Source organism: Macaca fascicularis, chromosome 16, assembly GCF_037993035.2.
Source record: "Macaca fascicularis isolate 582-1 chromosome 16, T2T-MFA8v1.1".
NCBI classification, from domain to species: Eukaryota; Metazoa; Chordata; class Mammalia; order Primates; family Cercopithecidae; genus Macaca; species Macaca fascicularis.
Genome location: NC_088390.1, coordinates 71927715 through 71948559, shown reverse-complemented (window position 1 = coordinate 71948559; position 20845 = coordinate 71927715). Strand labels below are relative to the sequence as shown.

General features: G+C 48.3%; 1 long non-coding RNA gene across 1 annotated transcript; it reads right to left on the bottom strand.

Moving 5' to 3' along the window:
* Positions 1-5711: 5711 nt before the first annotated feature.
* Positions 5712-8744, bottom strand: LOC123569349 (uncharacterized). The gene is made up of 3 exons (XR_006692981.2): positions 8646-8744; positions 7326-7458; positions 5712-6269 (listed from the first exon to the last, which is right to left on the bottom strand). It is a non-coding gene; the product is annotated as an uncharacterized lncRNA (long non-coding RNA).
* Positions 8745-20845: the final 12101 nt, after the last annotated feature.

The following is a 20845-nucleotide window of genomic DNA, read 5'->3' as shown; positions in this document are numbered from 1 at the left end:
GTCTTGCTGTGTTGCCCAGGCTGGAGTGCAGTGACGCAATCTTGGTTCACTGGAACCTCTGCCTCCCAGGTTCAAGCGATTCTCCTGCATCAGCCTCCTGAGTAGCTGGGATTATAGGCGTGCACCACTACGCCCAGCTGATTTTTGTAATTTTAGTAGAGACGGAGTTTCACCATGTTGGTCAGGCTGGTTTGGAACTCCTGACCTCGTGATCCACCCTCCTCAGCCTCCCAAAGTGCTTGGATTACAGGTGTGAGCCACTGCACCTGGCCTAGGTTGTTCTTAATTTAAAAATTATTATGAAGAACTCTTTGACTAACATTTTTATATGCAAAGCTATGTATACACTTCTATTTATTTATTTATTTTTTTGAGATGGAGTCTCGCTCTGTCACTAGGCTAGAGTGCTGTGGCGTGATCTCGGCTCACTGCAACCTCTGACTCCCTGGTTCAAGGGATTCTCCTGCCTTCGCCTCCCGAGTAGCTGAGATTACAGGCACGCGCCACCATGCCTGGCTAAGTTTTATATTTTTAGTAGAGATGAGGTTTCACCATATCGGCCAACATGGTCTCGATCTCCTGACCTCATGATCCACCTGCCTTGGCCTCCCAAAGTGCTGGGATTACAGGCGTGAGCCACCGCGCCCAGCCACTTCTAGTTATTTTCTTAAGAGACACTCCTAAAAGTGAACGTGAGTAAATCATATAAAAGTTTTAATTCATACTGGCAAACTGCCCCCAGAAATGTTACATCACTTTATATTTTCAGTAGCTTTGAATCAGAGTTTCTGTTTCGCATAATCTTATCAACATTAAGCATTTATTTTTAATCATTGACAATAAGCTAAGTGGGGAAAAAAAAGGAATTTCACTGTTATTTTACTTTGTATTTATTACTCAAAGGATATACTTTTTTTTTTTTTTTTTGAGACGGAGTCTGGTTCTGTGACCCAGGCTGGAGTGCAGTGGCTGGATCTCAGCTCACTGCAAGCTTCGCCTCCCGGGTTCACGCCATTCTCCTGACTCAGCCTCCCGAGTAGCTGGGACTACAGGCGCCCGCCATCACGCCGGCTAATTTTTCTATTTCTAGTGGAGTCGGGTTAGCCAGGATGATCTCGATCTCCTGACTTTGTGCCTCCCAAAGTGCTGGGATTACAGGCGTGAGCCACCGCGCCCAGCCAGGATATACTTTTTACATCTGTATGTCTTTATTTGTAAATTGCATCTTTATGTCCATTGAACTTTTTAGCCGGGATTTTTTCTTATTAATTTGTAAAAGCTGTTTACATATTAAAGATATTAATTTTGAAATATATATTTCAAATACTTTGTTTTTTAACCTATACAATGATACATAGTTTCTTTTTATCTATAGAAATTGTTTTTCAGCTGGGCACAGTGGCTCATGCCTGCCACCACTTTGGGAGGCCAAGGCAGGTGAATCACTTTAGGTCAGGAGTTCGAGACCAGCCTGGCCAATGTGGTGAAACCCTGTTTCTACTAAAAATAGGAAAATTAGCCAGGTGTGATGGTGGGCACCTGTAATCCCAGCTACTAGGAAGGCTGAGACAAGAGAATTGCCAGAACTCAGGGAGTAGAGGTTGCAGCGAGCCAAGATTGCACTATTGCACCCCAGCCTGGGTGACAGAGCGAGACTCCATCTCAAAAAAAATTGTTTTTTTTAACATAAATACATTTTAAAAATGTATTCAAATATATCATTATTTCCATTATATGTTCTTAATATGTGTGTGCTTAGAAGTACTTCCCTACTTAAGCTCATAACTATTTTCTTCTGTTTATCATAATTTAAAAAATTTAAATGGCTAAAACTGTAAATGGCTAAAGAATTTAGTCATTTCTTTTATTCCCTTATCTGCCTTTTTCTAGGTGCTCCATTTTCTCAGTTGGTGTCTTCCTCCAGGACTATACATTCTTAAAACAACTGAGTACTAGCTCCTTTGCAAACTGGACCAAAATCTTCAAAGGAAAGAGAAAGGAAGATTGTCTGCTGATCAAAGCAGTCACCGGGAAAAGTGGGGTATCTCCAATCTCTTCCATCTCAAGGCCAACTCATCCCAACTTCTGGTTGTACTTCCTCTGCAGAAAGGCAAAGGAAAAATCTCTGAACCATCTCTGCTCACCTTAGGGATGGTGGTCGTCAAAGACGGCAGCCCAGGAAGGTCGGGGGTGGCCACTGTTACCAGGCCTCAAACCAGTAACCAGAAGTGGATTTGTTCTCCATGGGCACCTCCTTGTTTCCAGCCCTCCTCAGTCATTGCTGAATGACACAGAGCCAGGGCCCAGGGTACACTCAACACCATACACTCTTGAGAGTGTATACACAGGGGAGAGAGCACTAACATGTTTTAAACACCGTGTGCCAGACCTCAATATATACATGTAACTTTATTTTCACCCTACCACCACCCTATACCACCCTACCACTATTCTTCCACATCCTCTCCACCGCCCTACCACCCTACAACCACCCTACCTCCACCCTACCACCACCCTATACCACCCTACCACTATTCTTCCACATCCTCTACCACCGCCCTACCACCCTACAACCACCCTACCTCCACCCTACCACCACCCTACCACTATTCTTCCACACCCTCTACCACTGCCCTACCACCCTACAACCACCCTACCTCCACCCTACCACCACCCTATACCACCCTACCACTATTCTTCCACATCCTCTACCACTGCCCTACCACCCTACAACCACCCTACCTCCACCCTACCACCACCCTATACCACCCTAGCACTATTCTTCCACATCCTCTACCACTGCCCTACCACCCTACAACCACCCTACCTCCACCCTACCACCACCCTATACCACCCTACCACTATTCTTCCACATCCTCTACCACCACCCTACCACCCTACAACCACCCTACCTCCACCCTACCACCACCCTACACCACCCTATACCACCCTACCACTATTCTTCCACACCCTCTACCACTGCCCTACCACCCTACAACCACCCTACCTCCACCCTACCACCACCCTACACCACCCTATACCACCCTACCACTATTCTTCCACATCCTCTACCACCGCCCTACCACCCTACGACCACCCTACACCACCCTACCACTATTCTTCCACACCCTCTACCACCACCCTACCACCACCCTACACCACCCTACCACTATTCTTCCACACCCTCTACCACCACCCTACCACCACCCTACACCACCCTACCACTATTCTTCCACACCCTCTACCACCACCCTACCACCACCCTACCACTATCCTTCCACCACCCTCTACCACCGCCCTACCACCCTACAACCACCCTACCTCCACCCTATACCACCCTACCACTATTCTTCCACACCCTCTACCACCACCCTCCCACCACCCTACACCACCCTACTACTATCCTTCCACCATCCTCTACCACCGCCCTACCACCCTACCTCCACCGTATACCACCCTACTACTATCCTTCCACTCTCTACCACCACCCTACCACCCTACCACCACCCTACACCACCCTACCATCACCTTACCACCCTACAACCACCCTTCCACCACCCTACGACTACCCTATCACCACCCTATAGCATCTTACCACCACCTGACCACCACTGTACACTACCCTACAACCACCTTACCACCACCCTACACCACCCTCTACCACCGCCCTACACCACCCTCCCACCATCCTACAACCACAGTGGTCAGCAGTATTCAAGGCTCCTGAGATGTTGGACATGAAGAGTGGACATGTCCATGAGACTCAGGTCTGGGAAGCCATTAGACAGAACTCCAGGAGAAGGAGCCCCTGTGAACAAGTGATGTGGGGGAAGATGTAGGGTCCTGGCATGTTGACCCTAAAGAAAAATGGAGGTAGATGAAGGCAAATGCAGAGGGCACAGTCAGGAGCAAGCCATTAAAACCGCCAGAGTGAGCAGGGTGGTGGCCAGTTGCCTACTCTAAGGCTTGGAGAGGTGAACTTTTTCTTGAATGCTGCCCAACATCTCCTACCTCTGAGACTGGAGAAAGCAACAACAACAACAAACAGAGATGGGACAGGCCGGGCGCGGTGGCTCACGCCTGTAATCCCAGCACTTTGGGAGGCCGAGGTGGGCGGATCACGAGGTCAGGAGATTGAGACCATCCTGGCTAACATGGTGAAACTCCGTCTCTAATAAAAATACAAAAAATTAGCTGGGCATGGTGGCGGGTGCCTGTAGTCCCAGCTAGGCTGAGGCAGGAGAATGGCGTGAACCCAGGAGGCAGAGCTTGCAGTGAGCCCAAATTGCTGCTGTACTCTAGCCTGGGCAACAGAGCGAGACTCCATCTCAAAAAAAAAAGATGGAACAAAATCCCCCTTCCACTGCCCTTCCCACTCCCATACTCCCAAGTCTAGTCCAAGTACCACCTATCCTCCCAACCCTCACCACAAGAAGATTTACCACCACTTCAGGCAAGCTATGTTTCCACCTGCTTGGAGGAGCACTCCCCAAGGAGCCGGGTTTGGGAGCAGGAGGCTGGGGATATCTTGGCACTGACCAGATGAGGGATTCCTGATAACCAGTCAAATTTAAGCTGGTTTCCCACCAGGGGAGAGAGGGCTGGGCTGGGGGCTGGGGCTCACTGTGATCCTGACACAGTGGAAGGATGCTGAGGGGGTGCTGCTGGTTTTTATTCCCTGTGGCAGCTCATCTCACTGCAAGCACCCTCCTGAGGGTTGGGAGGAGGGTCGGCAGGAGGTAAGGTGCTGCCTTTGGAGGGTACCAGCTGGCAGCCCTGCTCCGAGGCTCCCTCCCTCACACATGTGGCGGCCCAGGCTCCCAATCTCGATCTTAGTAGCCCAGGGGCCAGAGAGCTGAGCAGCCTCTTGTTAAACCTCAAAGACTTCTTTGTTCTATAGCTGAGGACCAAAAATTCAGGGCAGCGTCTCTTGGCTGGTTGCTTGGAGGTTGCTGGGAGAATCCTTCAGTGAGAGAAAAAGAGGTTTGGACCAAGATCACAAAAAGAAGCCAGTTCTTTTCTGCTTTCTGTTCTTCGCCTGGAGAGAGGCTCTGGCCACTTCCATTTTCTTTCTTTCTTTTTGAAATGAAGGAACAGAGCTTCAAGTCTGCCTTTGCACAACAGCCCCCAGGAGTTTTAAAACCTACGGATGCCTCGGCCCCACCTTCAGAGATTCAGACTTAATTGGGGTGGGGTGGGACTTGCCAGGGTATTCTGATATGCCACCAAGGTTGAGGGCCACTGGCTAGTCACTGTGCTATCTTTTCCATGTTTACCTCTAACAGTGACCATGGATCCTTTCCTCCCCGGCTGAATGTATACAGCCTCGCTTGGAGATCGAACACCTACAGTGAGGCCTTCTTTGTGTTTTCAAATTGTTCATTTTATTTATTTTTTTGAAGATTTTTTTTTTTTTTTTTTTTTTTTTTGAGACAGAGTCTCGCGCTGTGTCACCCAGGCTGGAGTGCAGTGGCGCGATCTCGGCTCACTGCAAGCTCCGCCTCCCGGGTTCACGCCATTCTCCTGCCTCAGCCTCCGAGTAGCTGGGACTACAGGCGCCCGCCACCACGCCCGGCTAGTTTTTTGTATTTTTAGTAGAGGCAGGGTTTCACCATGTTAGCCAGGATGGTCTTGATCTCCTGACCTCGTGATCCACCCGCCTCGGCCTCCCAAAGTGCTGGGATTACAGGCTTGAGCCACCGCGCCCGGCCTGAAGATACTGCTTTTTATGACAAAATCAGCAGTTAAAGCACAGTTTGGGAAAGCTAACTGGTAACAATGGGTGAGAATCTCCATAAGTATAACAAAGAAAGTAGGAACCAACATCATTAAAAATAATTCCAGCACTTTGGGAGGCCAAGGAGGGAGGATCACTTGAGCCCAGGAGTTTAAGACCAGCCTGAGCAACATAGCAAGACCCCATCTCTAAAAATCATTTTTTTTGTTGTTATTAGTCATTTCAACTTTCTTTCTTTCTTTTTTTTTTTTAATTTTTACTTTAGGTTTGGGGTACAGGGACAGTGCAGGTAAGTTGCATGTCACAGGGGTTTGGTGTGCAGATTATTTTGCCACCCAGGTAATAAGCATAGTGGTTTTAATTCCTCACTTTCCTTCCATTCTCTACCCTCAATAGGCCCCGTGTCTGTTCCCTTCTTGGCGCCCATATGTATTCATACATTTGAGGCTTTTAATCAGTGGGTCTCTTGACCCACTCTGAAGCAGAGCAATTTTTTTTTTTTTTCTGTCATCAGGACCGGCCAATGCAGAGCCTGAGGAAAGAGGATACGAATACTATGAAAACCTCTCCTGCCTCTGAGTTGATGGTTTTCTCTCCCCACCCCATCGCAAACCCTGTTTATCCTGGAGCTTAGTTCCTCTAGCAAAGCTTCCTCTAACCAGCCCAAATCCCCTTCCTCTCCCACCTTCCTTCTCCTGGGATCTCTCTGCCCTTTGAAAGCAGAAAAACTGTACTGGGGTTTGCAATCGTCACCCCACTAGAAACATAAACCTCACTGGGACAGAATGGCCTATTAGTCTCCTCTGAATTTCCTGCCTTTCCCGTGACAGTTGCTCAATAAACATTCTTTGTGTAGTGGATTCTGTGAGGCCATTTCTTCTGGGGCCCTCTGAGCCTCAGTTTCCTCATCTACAAAATGGGGATAATATTCACCTTGGGCCAGGTGCAGTGGCTCACGCCTGTAATCCTAGCACTTTGGGAGACCGAGGTAGGCAGATCACTTGAGGTCAGGAGTTCGAGACCAGCCTGTTCAATATAGTGGAAGCCCATCTCCACGAAAAATACAAAAATTAATTTGTCGTGGTGGCACACGCCTGTAGTCCCAGCTACATGGGAGGCTGAGGCAGGAGAATCACTTGAACCTATAAGGCGGAGGTTGCAGTGAGCCGAGATCGCACCACTGCACTCCAGCCTAGATGACAGAGACTCCGTCTCAAAAGAAAAAAAAAAAAAAAGTATCTCGCAGAGTTGATGTGATGATGAATTAAAATGGACAGAACACTTTTCCTGTATCTGGCCATGCTCTAAGTGTGTTATTTGTATTAACCCATTGGGTTCTCACAGAACCCTAAGAGGCAGGACCCACGTGACTGCCAGGAAGCAGAAACACAGAGGGGTTTGGTAAGTAGTCCAGGGTCTCAGGATTGAACCTGGCCAGTGGGACACGGAGCCTGCCTTTCTGGGTGAGCTTGATGGAATAGACGAAGCCCCCAATGCACCCGCCATGCCCTCCTCAACATCGCTGGAGCTCCCCCTGCTCCCCAGGTGCCCACCCTGCACGGTGCTCTCCCAGGGGCTGGCTGCTAACCATTGCCTTCCCCTCATTCCTGCCTTTCTGGAAGGTCCAGCGGGGCTTGCTTTTCTCTTCTGAGAAGGTCCCCCAAGGCGTCTCTCAGCATCTTCCTCAGCATCTCGTCTCTGAGAGGAATCTTGCCTCCCACCTGGAAGGCAGGTGTTGCCATCAATGCTGGGTCTGAAAACCATTGTCCTCTTCCTGCTAAGCATGGAAGGCCCCCCACACAAAGTTGACAATAATTGCAATTTTCCTCCCTTAGGAATGGGGTTTGTCTCTGGAGGAGGTCCCAGTCCTCCCTCCTCCTGCGCCCCTCCCACCTCCACCCCACTTTCTGCCTTCTCTTCCACTTAGAAATGTTGATGGAAAAGCTTTGATTAGTGGGACTCCGGCCACAGAATAAACAGACCCTGGAGGACTCATAACCTGTTCCCCATAGAACAGCCACACCTAGGGTGATCAGTGGAGAACAGAGGCGCTTGCAATCCCCAACAGTTACACATGAGAAATTCAGGGAGGAGGCCGGGCGCCATGGCTCACGCCTGTAATCCAGCACTTTGGGAGGCCCAGGCAGGCGGATCACTTGAGGTCAGGAGTTCGAGACCAACCTGGCCAACATGTTGAAACCGTGTCTCTAAAAATACAAATCTTAGCCAGGTGTGGCGTGTGCCTGTAATCCCAGCTACTTGGGAGGCTGAGGCAGGAGAATCGCTTGAACCTGGGAGGTGGAGGTTGCAGTGAGCCAAGATCGTGCCACTGCACTCCAGCCTGGGTGACAGAGTGAGACTCTATCTAAAACAAAACAAAATAAAAAACCCTAGCAGAAACAAACAAACACACAAAAAAAAAAAAAAGAAAAAAAAACAAATAAAATTAAAAAAAAGAAATTCAGAGACATAGAGGTGGTCTCAACTGTGGGAAGAAGAGAGGGACAGGAGAGTGGGCATCGGGCTGAGCAAGGAGTATGGCCCTGGCCTGGAGGTGTGGAGGAGTTAAAGACCTTCCAGAGCTGCAAGTTTGCCGGAGCAGGGACCTGGGCTGGGTAGAGCTAATGAGGCAAGGAGGGAGAGCAGGTCAGTCTCTGCCTAACTTGGAGGACATTAATGCCTCCTTCCAGCAGACTGCATTTTCAAAATGAGTTTGGAAACCCTCAGTGAATCGTGACGCTAATATAGAAAGCTGCAGCCAGCATTAAAAAAAAAAAAAAAAAAAGTAGAAAATATGAATGCATTGCACATAATAGCGGCAAGAATTGTTTTGTGAGTTTTTCTGAGCTTAATATGTATGGATGTCTGTAGGTGTTGGCTGGGTCCCCACGGAAGATACCTGTCTTACCGAGGGTTGCCACAGTTGGAGGCTCGCTGCCGAGAATCACGGCCCCGTGGAGAAGGGTTCAGGGAACGCTCTTGCGGCTCCTTAGTCCGTCTTGTGACTGCTCCGCCTGGGTGCGGAGAACGGGAGGGGCCCCGCCTCGCCCCGCACCTGTGGGCTGCTGGCATTTCCTGAGGCTGCTGGTTGTTTGAAGGCTTAACTGCAACCTGCTGTGAAGCAGCTCTTGCTGAGTGCAAAGCATTTTTGAGGGAGTGGGGGTGGGGGTGTGGACTCTCTGCTTAATTAAAACAGGGAGAGGTTGACATGAGGGACCTTGCGTGGTTTTTGATCTCTGTCTCTTGCTCTGCCCGCTTTCTAACTTGAGGGGGGAAGAAAGCTTTTTCCTACTCTTTCTTCTTCAACCTCTCCCATCTTTCACAGACCTGGCAGGTGTGCTGGGCGTGCTGCCCTCCCTGAGGCCCCTCCTTCTCCATCTTGAAAGGGCTGCATTCTGGGTGCAGTTTATACACAGGGTGTTGTTGCTTGCGGGGATTAATCGTTCACCCAGCTAAATGACCTTGACCTTCTGAAGAGTCGTGACCTTCTAAAGGGTTTCAAAAATACCTATATAGGCCGGGCGCGGTGGCTCACGCCTGTAATCCCAGCACTTTGGGAGGCCGAGGCGGCGGATCACGAGGTCAGGAGATCGAGACCATCCTGGCTAACACGGTGAAACCCTGTCTCTACTAAAAATACAAAAAAATTAGCCGGGTGTGGTGGTGGGCACCTGTAGTCCCAGCTACTCGGGAGGCTGAGGCAGCAGAATGGTGTTAACCCGGGAGATGGAGCTTACAGTGAGCCGAGATCGCGCCACTGCACTCCAGCCTGGGTGACAGAGCAAGACTGTTTCAAAAAAAAAAAAAAAAAAAAAACCCACAAAAAACCAAAAAAACCCATATATAACATATAAAATATAACAGAAAAATATATATTATATATTATACACTATATGTCATATATTATATATTACATATAATTATAAATGTATTATATGTAATTTTATACATAATTATAGTATATGTAATTTTATATATAATTATATAAGTATATCTAATTTTATATATATTATTATGTGTATCTGGTTTCCCTACAAAACAACATAAAAACATCTCATTGTAAATCTGGAAAATCTCTGTCACTTGGCAAAAGCACTGTGTTTTGGAAGGTACATAGGCTTTGGGACAAGCAGGTCCAGGTTCAAGTCCTGGCCCAGTCATTTATTAGCTATGTGACCTTGGAAATTGAACTTCCCTGAGCGTCTCTTTTAATTTGTTGTGAGGAAGTATGAGATGAAACCTATCCAAAGCCAGGCATGTGCTTGCTGAGTTAATTCAGTTGTGCTCAAACTGTGGTGGAATTGTAGACATTATGGTTCAGGTCTCTCAAAATCTAGTGCCTATCAATAGTCACAGAAAGTTGGAACCAAGGAGCAAACCATTCACCCAAGTCCCTTTATTTTGCACATGGGGAAACTGAGGTCTGGAGACATTAAGCAATTTGCCAGCACCATGTGACGAACAGGTCAAGTATATTACACTTGTATTAAGGCCTCTGTGTTGCATTTATAACTAATCTCTCTAGAGAGTGGCTTTTAGAATATCAGAAAGATGCATTCTTCCCCACAACCCCTTAATTCTCAGGAACATACTTACTGTGTTTTCACAATAAGTTGTGTGGGATCAGCTGACCATCTGGTAATGATGGCTTGAGACAGAGCCTGTTCCCCAAGCCCTTCCATTTCTATACTTTTTTTTGTGTGTGTGTGTGAACCAGAGTCTCGCGGTGTCGCCCAGGCTGGAGTGCAGTGGCGACAGACTCTGGCTCGAAAAAAAAAGTATAGAAATGGAAGGGCTTGGGGAACGGGCTCTTCCTTCCGGGTTCAAGTGATCCTCCTGCTACAGCCTCCTGAGTAGCTGGGACTACAGGTGGACACTACTGTGCCCAGCTAATTTTTGTATTTTTAGTAGAGATGGGGTTTCACCATGTTGGCCAGCCTGGTCTTGAATTCCTGACCTAAAGTGATCCACCTGCCTCCACCTCCCAAAGTCCATTTCTATACCTTTGATTTCATTCCAGCAAACCAGTGGCAGGCAGGGCAGCTTGCGTCAGCGCCATACCTATTTTTCAGAGCGGGAAACGGAGGCTCAGAGGATTAAGTGACCAGTGCCAAGTTCATAGAGCTAGAAGTGGTAGTTATGTGGGTTCTATTTGAGTGCCTCCCACTGATAGCTACTGATGTGGCAGATACCCTATTACCAGGGAGAGAGCAGCCATCAGTTCAACACTTAAGAACAGACATACCAGCAGTGGTTCAACCTTGGAATCTGCTGGCTGGTGATGAGTATCAAAGTATCGAATGAAAAGCACCTGTTACTGATGCATATCTTCCATTAACCCCAGCACAAATCAAACTAAACAAAGAACCCCTGAGAGGGACCAACTCAGATAGAATGAGACCAGCAAGTTCACCTAACTTTTTGTCATATCTTCTTTTTTTTTTTTGAGATGGCGTTTCACTCTTGTCACCCAGGCTGGAGTGCAATGGTGTGATCTTGGCTCACTGCAACCTCTGCCTCCTGGGTTCAAGCGATTCTCCTGCCTCAGCCTCCTGAGTAGCTGAGATTACAGGTGTGCACCACCACCCCTAGCTATTTTTTTTGTATTATTAGTAGAGACAGGGTTTCACCATGTTGGCCAGGCTAGTCTCGAACTCCTGACCTCAGGTGATCCACCCACTTTGACCTCCCAAAGTGCTGGGATTATAGGCGTGAGCCACCACGCCGGGACTTGTCACATCCTTTTAGGCTGCAATGAGATGCGTGAAGTTAAACTCATCAATCACTCCTGTCTACACGGTCACAGAGCTAGGTCCTCAGCACTTTCTTCACGCAGTGAATGTGTATTCAGGAATTGCCCCTGTGTGGAACTGGGCTTACTGCCTTGCTCAGGAGCTGAGGACAATGCATTGAGCCATTCCTTCATGCCTGTGTGAACTCCAAGGTGCATTTAAGGACTCAAGAAAATAGATCCTAAAGTGAATCAGGCCTAGGTGCTCTGGACACACTAGGCCTGTCTGTTCTCCAGCCTTTAGATCTGGTTTCCATGGTAACCCATAATCAACCACAACCTGAGCTTGGTTTCCCAAAGTCTTCTAGAGCCAACTACCTTGTATTTATTGAGAATTCCTCAAGGGCCAGGCACCTCGGTATGTGTGATTATAAATTATCTCACGTATAATTCTCACAACACTGTCATCCCATTTGGCACATGAGGACCTGAGGTTCAGAGAGGTTAAGTCACCTGATCAAGGTTCACACAGCTGACAGGTGATTACATGAGGTAGTTGGCGGAGGTGACTCTGGCAACCTCATGACAAAGGGTCATGAGAAAGGCATCCTCCTATATTTGATTGACTGGTAGTGGTTCAGAGGCAACTAGGGATGTCTGATGGAGAAGGGAACAAGGCTTTGTTGGTTGGATCCACAAGGCCCATCGGGAGCCATTGTCTAAGAAGGCATTTGAAGCAGGAGAACAGAGTGAAGGTCCACCCTTATACTTTCCCTCATCCCACCCCCTCTCATACCCAACCCTCTCCATTCTCCATTGTTAGTCAACATGATTCTTGCTCTTATCCTGGAAGACCCCTTGCTGTCCTGTGGGCACCTGGTCATGCTCACTCCATCCCATCTTTGTCCTCACCCAGAGCCCCTCTCCTTTTCCTCTCCAAATTCTAGCCATCCCTCCCAATGCCTGCCCCATCTTTTCCAGCCATTCTTGATTTCTCCTAGCCTTGATCTTGTACTGGAAATAGTAAGTGGCTTTTAAACATTTTTTTAAGCCACAGATCCCTTTGTTACAAGGAAATCGTACCCAGAAATAAACACAAGTAAGACTGATAAAGGCAGAGCTGCTCAGAAGAAAGCTAGGGTACGGGAGGAGGCTGTCTGGAACCCTCCCCACTGGGGTCTTTTCCCTTATACACACTCCTGGCTTCCCTCCTACTTCCATCTGCTCTGGGAAGTCCTTGTGACTTCAAAACCCCTGGCCCAGACAGTAGAACTTAGTATTTAACAAGATACGTGTTTCATTCTTATCTTAAACTTCTTGGGTTCTCTTCCCTGTCTCTCTTGCTCAGACAGCAGCAGTTCTTTCTCAGAGAGCTTTTGTCTTACTTACCCTAAGCTTCTATCCTTCCATCCTCCTGATAGCAAAAGCAAAATTCTTGGGTTGCTGGATGCCAGGGAATATGAACAGCAAGTCACTTACATTTGGGAGCCTCCGAGGCTAGTGGGTGAGGCTGGAGCTAGGCATCTGGGGGCTTCTATTCCAGGACTGACTCTGTTGATAAATACCTGGGTTGCCCTGCCTCAGTTTACCCCATCTATAATGGGAGAGGCTTTGCTTAGGTGTATTTATAAACTGTCTGGATGTATCTCATTTCATGTTAACAGATGTATATTGGGTGCCTGCCAGGGTACAGAGCCCTGTCTGAGTTTTGGGATGTAAGTAGGAAGACATGAAGGAGGCATGGTTCTTGCCCGAGAAGCTTATTGGAGGAGAGAGAAAGATGGACAAGAGAATAAAGTAGGGTGAAGGGGCAGGACTGTGCACTATGGACTGAAGATGGCAGCTGCCTGACTCAAAGTCCAAGGCAGAACATGGTGACACCGGGATCCGATGATCTGATTCCCTCTACGTCCATGGGGGAGGGGCTCATCTTCCTAACCCTAAGGTAAGTCCGTGGATGGTAGAGACTCAGTTCTCACTTCTCCTTTCCTTCACAGCTCTGCCTTTTTGGTCTTATTTGTGTTTATTTCTGGGTATGATTTCCTTGTAACAAAGGGATCTGTGGCTTAAAAAAAATGTTTAAAAGTCACTTACTACTTCCAGTACAAGATCAAGGTGAGGAGAAATCAGGAATGGCTGGAAAAAATGGGGCAGGCATTGGGAGGGATGGTTAGAATTTGGACAGGAAGAGGGAAGAGGAGAGGGGCTCTGGGTGAGGACAAAGATGGGATGGAGTGAGTACAACCAGGCACCATGGGAAAGCAAGGGGTCTTCCAGGATAAGAGCAAGAATCATGTTGACTAACAATGGAGCATGTTGACACTGACTGTGCTCCATTTATTTATTTATTTATTTATTTATTTATTTATTTATTTATGACAGAGTCTCACTCTGTCACCCAGGCTGGAGTGCAGTGGCATGATCTTGGCTCATTGTAACCTCTGCCTCCTGGGTTGGAGCAATTCTCCTGCCTCAGCCTCCTGAGTAGCTGGGATTACAGGTGTGCACCACCATGCCCAGCTAATTTTTGTATTTTTAGTAGAGACGGGGTTTCATCATGTTGGCCAGGCTGGTCTTGAACTCCTGACCTCAGGTGATCCACCCACCTCAGCCTCCCAGAGTGCTGGGATTACAGGCATGGGCCACCATGCCCAGCCATCCATTTATTAAGGTTTTACTCTGTGCTAGACAGTTGACATTCATTCTTGATCTTCACAACAACCCTATGAAGGAAGATACTATTATTAACCTATTTTCAGAGGAGAAAACTGAGGCTCATCGTTGTTAAGCAACTTAACGGAGGTCACACCCTACTGGGTGGCAGCTGGAGTTTAAGCATCCTGAGCTTTCGGGCCTAGAACTGACGCTTCACTCCTATGCTAGACCCACTGGTTATTTGAGTTTGTTTAATCGGTGGCCAGGTTGAAGAAAGAGAAAGAACCTTCCCCTTTTAAGCACCGTTCATTCCTGGCAAAGCTTGGGCCCCTCTGCCTCCATCTCATCTCAGTAGAGGGTGAACAACCCCAACGGGGTGTTTTCCGCAGCTACTATATGACTAAGAACATGTGTTCCTGCTCAGGGGAGAGGCGAGTATTTACGTCTGTCCCGTGATAAATCAGCAGCCGGCTGTTTGTCATGTGGCAGGGAGTTCCTGCATAATCGCCCTCAGCCTCATTAGCCTGATGATTACTTATTATTGCTTTACATTTGTGGGGAACTCAGCCTGGCTCGCAGACAGCTGGAAGAAAAGAGGCCCAAAGGAGGTGAGGACGGAGGCAAGAGATGTGAAGAGGTGTTTTGACTCTCACACGGGAGCGCTAGTTCAGACCCAAAACCAGAGAGACAATGCCAGTATCAGTTCCATGTCTGTCCCATTGCTTGCCAGCTCTGCAGATGGCCTGGCTGCAGGTAAGAGAGACAGTGAGGAGGGGACGAGCTCTGAGACAGGATAACTGTATATGGTTTGGATGTTTTTTCCCTCCAAATCTCATGTTGAAATGGGACCTCCAATGTTGGAGGTGGGCCTAATGGGAGGTGTTCGGGTCATGGGGGTGGATCCCTCCTGAATGGCCTGGTGCTGCCCTTGTGGTAACGAATGAGTTCCCCCTCTGAGTTCACACGAGATCTGGTTGTTTAAAAGAGTGTGGCACCTCCTTCCTCTCTCTTCCTCTCCCTCTCTCTCTCCCTCTTCATCCCTCCCTCCCTCACTCTCTCCCTCTCTTCCTCCCTCTCCCTCTCTCTCTCCCCCTCTCCCTCTCTCTCCCCTTCTCCTTCTCTTTCTCCCCCTCCCTCCCTCTCTCTCTCTCCTTCCCTCCCTCCCTCACTCTCTCCCTCTCTTCCTCCCTCTCCCTTTCTCTCTCCCGCTCTCCCTCTCTTTCTCCCCCTCCCTCCCTCTCTCTCTTCCTCTCTTTCTCTCTTCTTCTCTCTCTCCCTCTCCCTCTTCCTCACCCCCCTCTCCCTCTCTCTCCTTCTCCCTCTCTCTCTCCCCCTCCTTCCCCCCCTCCTCTTCCTCTCTCCCTCCCTCTCTCTTTTCCTCTCCCTCTCCTTCCCTCTCTCTCTCTCCCTCTCTCCCTCCCTCCCTCTTTCTCTCTCTCCCTCTCTCCCTCTCTCTGTCCCTCTCCCTCCCTTCCTCTCTGTCTCTCTCCCTCTCTCTCTCCCTCTCCCTCTCTCTCCCTCTCCCTCCCCCTCTCTCTCTGCCCACTCCCTCTCCCTCCCCCTCCTCCCTTTCCCTCCCTCAGTCTCTTCCTCTCTCTCCCCCTCTCTATTTCTCCTCCTCCCCTCTACTCCTCCCCATCTCCGTTTCCCTCTCCCCCCTCCCCCACCCACTCTTTCTCCCTCTCTCACCATGGAATGAACTGGCTCTGCCTCGCCTTCCCTGAGGCCTCACCAGAGGCAGATGCTGGGGCCATGCTTTCTGTACAACCTGCAGAACCGTAAGCCAATTAAACTTTTCTTTATAAATTATTCAGTCTCAGGTATTTCTTTACAGCAATGCAAAACAGACTAATTCAGGGCCCTTATAAGACAGGCTGGAAGGAGCTCCCCAGCCCCTTCTGCCGCGTGAGGCACAGCCGCAAGGTGCCCTCTTTGAAGCAGAAAGCAAGCTCCTCACCAGACACGGCACCTGCTGGCGCCTTGGCCTTGGTCTTTCCGGCCCTCAGAACTGTGAGCAATACATTTCTGAGGTTTATAAACGACCCAGTCTAAGGCATTTTGTTCTAGCAGCCTGAACAGACTAAGACAGTTTCCATAATAAATAGGGTCTGCCCCATGGAGTAGGGGCTTCCTGAATAAAACTTGACCAAGACGAGGGAGGTGGCCACACGAATACCCGGTAGAAGAACGTTCTAGGCAGATGGCACGGCTAAGGCAGAGGCCTCAGGGACTGCTTCTTCCGGGTAGAATATAAGCTGTCTGAGAGTAGAGGCACTGTTTTCACCGCTCAGCAACCTCAAGCCTGGCACTGTGCTTGGCCTGGGGTGGGCATGGAAGTGTTTGCTGAAAGAATGAATGAGACTTTAGTCTCCTGCTGCCAAAGCCGGGAGCGACCAGTGTGGAGAGGGTTGTTTAAAATCTCTGGCAGTGGTCCCTGACTCTGACCTCCCTATGGAAAGATGCCTTTGAGCTCCAGAATTTTTTTTTTTTTTTTTTTTTTGAGGCAGAATTTTGCTCTTGTCGCCCAGACTGGAGTGCAGTGGTGCAATCTCAGCTCACTGCAACCTCTGCCTCCCAGGTTCAAGCAGTTCGCCTGCCTCAGCCTCCGGAGTAGCCGGGATTACAGGGGCCTGCCACCACCCCTGGGTAATTTTTTATATTTTTTAGTAGAGATGGGATTTCACCATGTTGGCCAGGCTGGTCTCGAACTCCTGACCTCAGGTGATCTGCCCGCCTCAGCCTCCCAAAGTGCTGGGATTACAGGCATGAGCCATCACGCCTGGTCGAAGATTTCAATCCTAATTCCTTGTTCACATATTTGTCTTCGGTGTCTTTGAGTTCCCAGCACTTGGGCAATGCCTGGCACAGAGTAGGAGGCAATGCCTGGCCAGTGTGGAGGGGGTTGTTTCAAATCTCTGGCAGTGGTTCCCAACTCTGATCTCCTTATGGAAAGATGCCCTTGAGCTCCAGAAACTCTTTTTCCTCCAACTCGATGCCCCATTTCATTCCCCTCTGCCTCATTTTCATTTTCCCTTGAGTCCCTCCCAGCCAGCTGGCTCTGCATGATTCTCCCGCCTTTACTTTGCCTCCCTTTAGCTTGGAGCCCTTATCACATCCCCCCTTTGTGATGGGGCCAAGCTAAACATATTTGGGGACTGTTGTGCTTTTTTCATATTTCCCCATGAGTCAGTCTCTCCAGCGTTTTAATCATTTCTCCCCTGTGAATGGTTGGCAAGGAGCAGGGACCCAGTTCTCAGCTTGGAGACACAAAGATCTTCAGCACTCAGGCGCAGCCTGGGCCAGATGGGCCTCCCAGCCATGGTCTCCTAGAGGGTAGGGCTCCTTGAGGATCTGGGCTGGGGGCCACCTGTTGGGCTAGAGAGCCTCCCTCCCTGGCCAGTGACCAGGTGTTGTGCCTGGCTGCCACCCCAGGCTAGTGTAGCTTATCTCGAGGGGTCTCCTGCTGACTTAAAAAGAAAGTACAATTAATTTCAGACTGAGTTGAGAGATGGGGGCCCAGCTCAGTGGGGCACAAGAAAAACTCCATGACTAAAACATTTGTTAAGCACCTAGTCTGTGCCAGGCATTGCCCAAGTGCTGGGAACTCAAAAACACCAAAGACAGATCTGTGAACAAGGAACTAGGATTGAAACGTTAACAGTGCTTGAAAGAAGTCCTTGCTATGCGTAACCAAGGAGGGGACATCTCGTCTGCTTTGATGACAAGAGGGGTGGGGCATTAGTATTGGTTTAAGAGCCAAAAATGTAGACACAGGTAGATCTGGGTACAAATCTTGGCTCTGAAGGTACTTACTAGTGGTATGACCTTGGATGGTTTACTTTCACTGCCCAAACCTGTTTTGTTGTCATTGTTTCTTTAACCCATCAAGTGGGCATGATAATGCCAGTCTTGTAGGGTTGCTGGAAGGATTAAATAAGATGATATAATAATGGGTACAATTACTATGATGGAAGGAGTCATGATTATGCATGTACTCCCTGCTACTCAGTGTGGTGTGCAGTAGGTGCTTATGTAAATTGTTCTGAAGCAGAGGGTTTATTACTTTCAAGTGATTCCTAAAGGGGCTTGTGGAGTGCATGGCTAGTCTTGCATTTGAGATCAGTGAAGTGTTGAGTGGACGGGGACACGGTGTTTTCATGGCAGTCCAGGTGAACGGCGATAAAGACATAAAGCAGAAATGAGAGAGGAGGGGAATGACAGAAATGGGAATAAGCACGCAGGGATTTGTGTGAGTTCTAGGATCGGTGGTGGCGGAAGTGAGCGGGTGTGAGCTGTTGAGACTGACCTGCAAGTTTTTAGCATGAGTAGTTCCTGAACATGTGGTTGCTCTATTTGGCAACATAGGGAATGTAGGACAAGGGGGACCTGTAAAGAAGGAAAACGGAGAGTTCAGAAGATGGATTGAAGGGAGAATATTCTGGGGGAACTAGAAGCAGCAGACTGCTTACAGAAAGCTTGCCTTCTCCTTAGCTGGAGTCAGTACTGGATAAACCAGTAAGGTATTGATCTACAATACCAATGAATGCAATGCATAGTGAGTTTAATAGTGTCTGCCCCCCACCAAAATTCATGTCCATCTAGAACCTCTGAATGGAAATTTGGAAATAGGGTCTTGGCAGATGTAATTACTTAGGATAAGGTCATACTGGATTAGGGTGGGCCCTTAAATCTAATGACTATAGTCACTATATTATAAGAATAGGAGTGCACGCAGAGACACACAGATGGACGAAGGCCGTGTGAAGGCAGAGGCAGAGACTGGGGTGATGAGCTACACGCCGAGGAATGCCAAGGACAGCCTGGAGCTCCCAGAATCTGGAAGAGACAAGGAGGACTCTTCCCTGGAGCCTTCAGAGGAAGCGTGGTCCTGCCAACACCTTGACTTCAGACTTTTAGCCTCCAGAACTGTGAAAGAACACTCTTTTTGTTGTTTTAAACCACCCCGTTTGTTTAATACACCATGGAAGCTGAACACAGTTGATAAGCCTGGAGAACATTCTCTCAAAGCCTGGCAAATAATTCCTAAAACACACCTGATGTGCAGAACCTCACCAGCTTGCTCTCCCTCCAGGTTCACTGAGCCTCAGATGTTTGCTTGCCCTGGGGGATCAACAAGGTTACTGTCAGGTACCCTCATGAACAGCACAGATTTGGGAGGTGGTGTCCTCTCCACATCTCTCCTGGGTGAAGTCTTTCTTCTTTCTTACCCTGAACTCCAAAACCCATCCCTGGCAGACCTTTCAGATTCTTCCTCTTTTCCTTTGCTTCCCATTCCTTCCTCTGCCATCTTACCTACCCCCAGCCTCCCTCCTCAGACATTCCTGGCCCAGGGTTCTAATCTTCACATCTGCTGGGGGTATCCTGTGATGTGATAACATCGGCAGGCCAAGAGTAGCTTAAGACGTTGTTTTTCAAACTGGATTCCACAGAGGTGCCTGGGAAACTGGAAAAATGTTTGACTTGAGTTTAACGGGCCCTGGGGTCTGATGGAAGACAAACGTCATTAATAAGTAGGGTCATTTGATCCTGGTCATCTGCAGACAGTTCCTGTCATCCCATTTAATTAATTTCATGCAGGTTTGGGCAATATGTTCACTGTATCTATAATCCATATTCCAGATATGTGCATTTATTTAATAGCCTAACTGTATTAGTCTATTCTCATGCTGCTAAAAAAAGACATATTGGAGACTGGGTAATTTATAAAGGAAAGAGGTTTAATGGACTCACAGTTCCACATGGCTGAGGAGACCTCATAATCATGGCAGAAGGAGAAGCAAAGGCATGTCTTACATGGCAGCAGGCAAGAGAGCATGTGCAGGGGAACTTCCCTTTAGAAAACCATCAGATCTAATAAGTCTTATTCACTATCATGAGAAATGCACAGAAAACCTGCTCCCATGATTCAATTATCTCCACCTGGTCCAGTCCTTGACATGTGGGGATTGTTACAATTCAAGGTGAGATTTGGATGGGGACACAGCGGAACCATATCACTAACTATTCTCAATGAATACCTTCCATAACAAGTAAATGCCAATTTGAACTTATAAAATGCATATATAGGCTGGGCATGGTGGCTCACGCCTGTAATCCTGGCACTTTGGGAGGCTGAGGTGGGCAGATCATGAGGTTGGGAGTTCAAGACCAGCCTGGCTAACATGGTGAAACCCCGTCTCTACTAAAAATACAAAAAATAGCTGGGTGTGATGTCACACACTTGTAATCCCAGTTACTTGGGAGGCTGAGGCAGGAGAATCACTTGAACCTCAGCAGTGAGCTGAGATTGTACCACTGCACTCCAGCTTGGGCAACAGAGCAAGACTCTGTCTCAAAAAAACAAAAACAAAAACAAAAACAAAAACAAAACAAAACACAAAAAAACACTCATCATTGGATTTAGAGTTACCTGGTGGATCCAGGATGATCTCATCTTCAGATCCTTAATAGCAGCTACAAAGACCCTCCAAATAAGGTCACATTCACACGGGCCAGGGATTAGGACTCAGACATCCTTTTTAGGAGCCATAATTCAACCCAACATAAAGTCCTAAACTAAGCAGCATCTAATGGTGTAGTTTTCAGGCCCCATGGAAAAATGGCTCTTGGGTTTGTTGGTGGCGACCTTGGGGCTGGGCTTGCCTTTGTGTGGAACCTGCCCACACACAGGGGCTGCCTTCTACTGGGTGACTGTCTTAGAC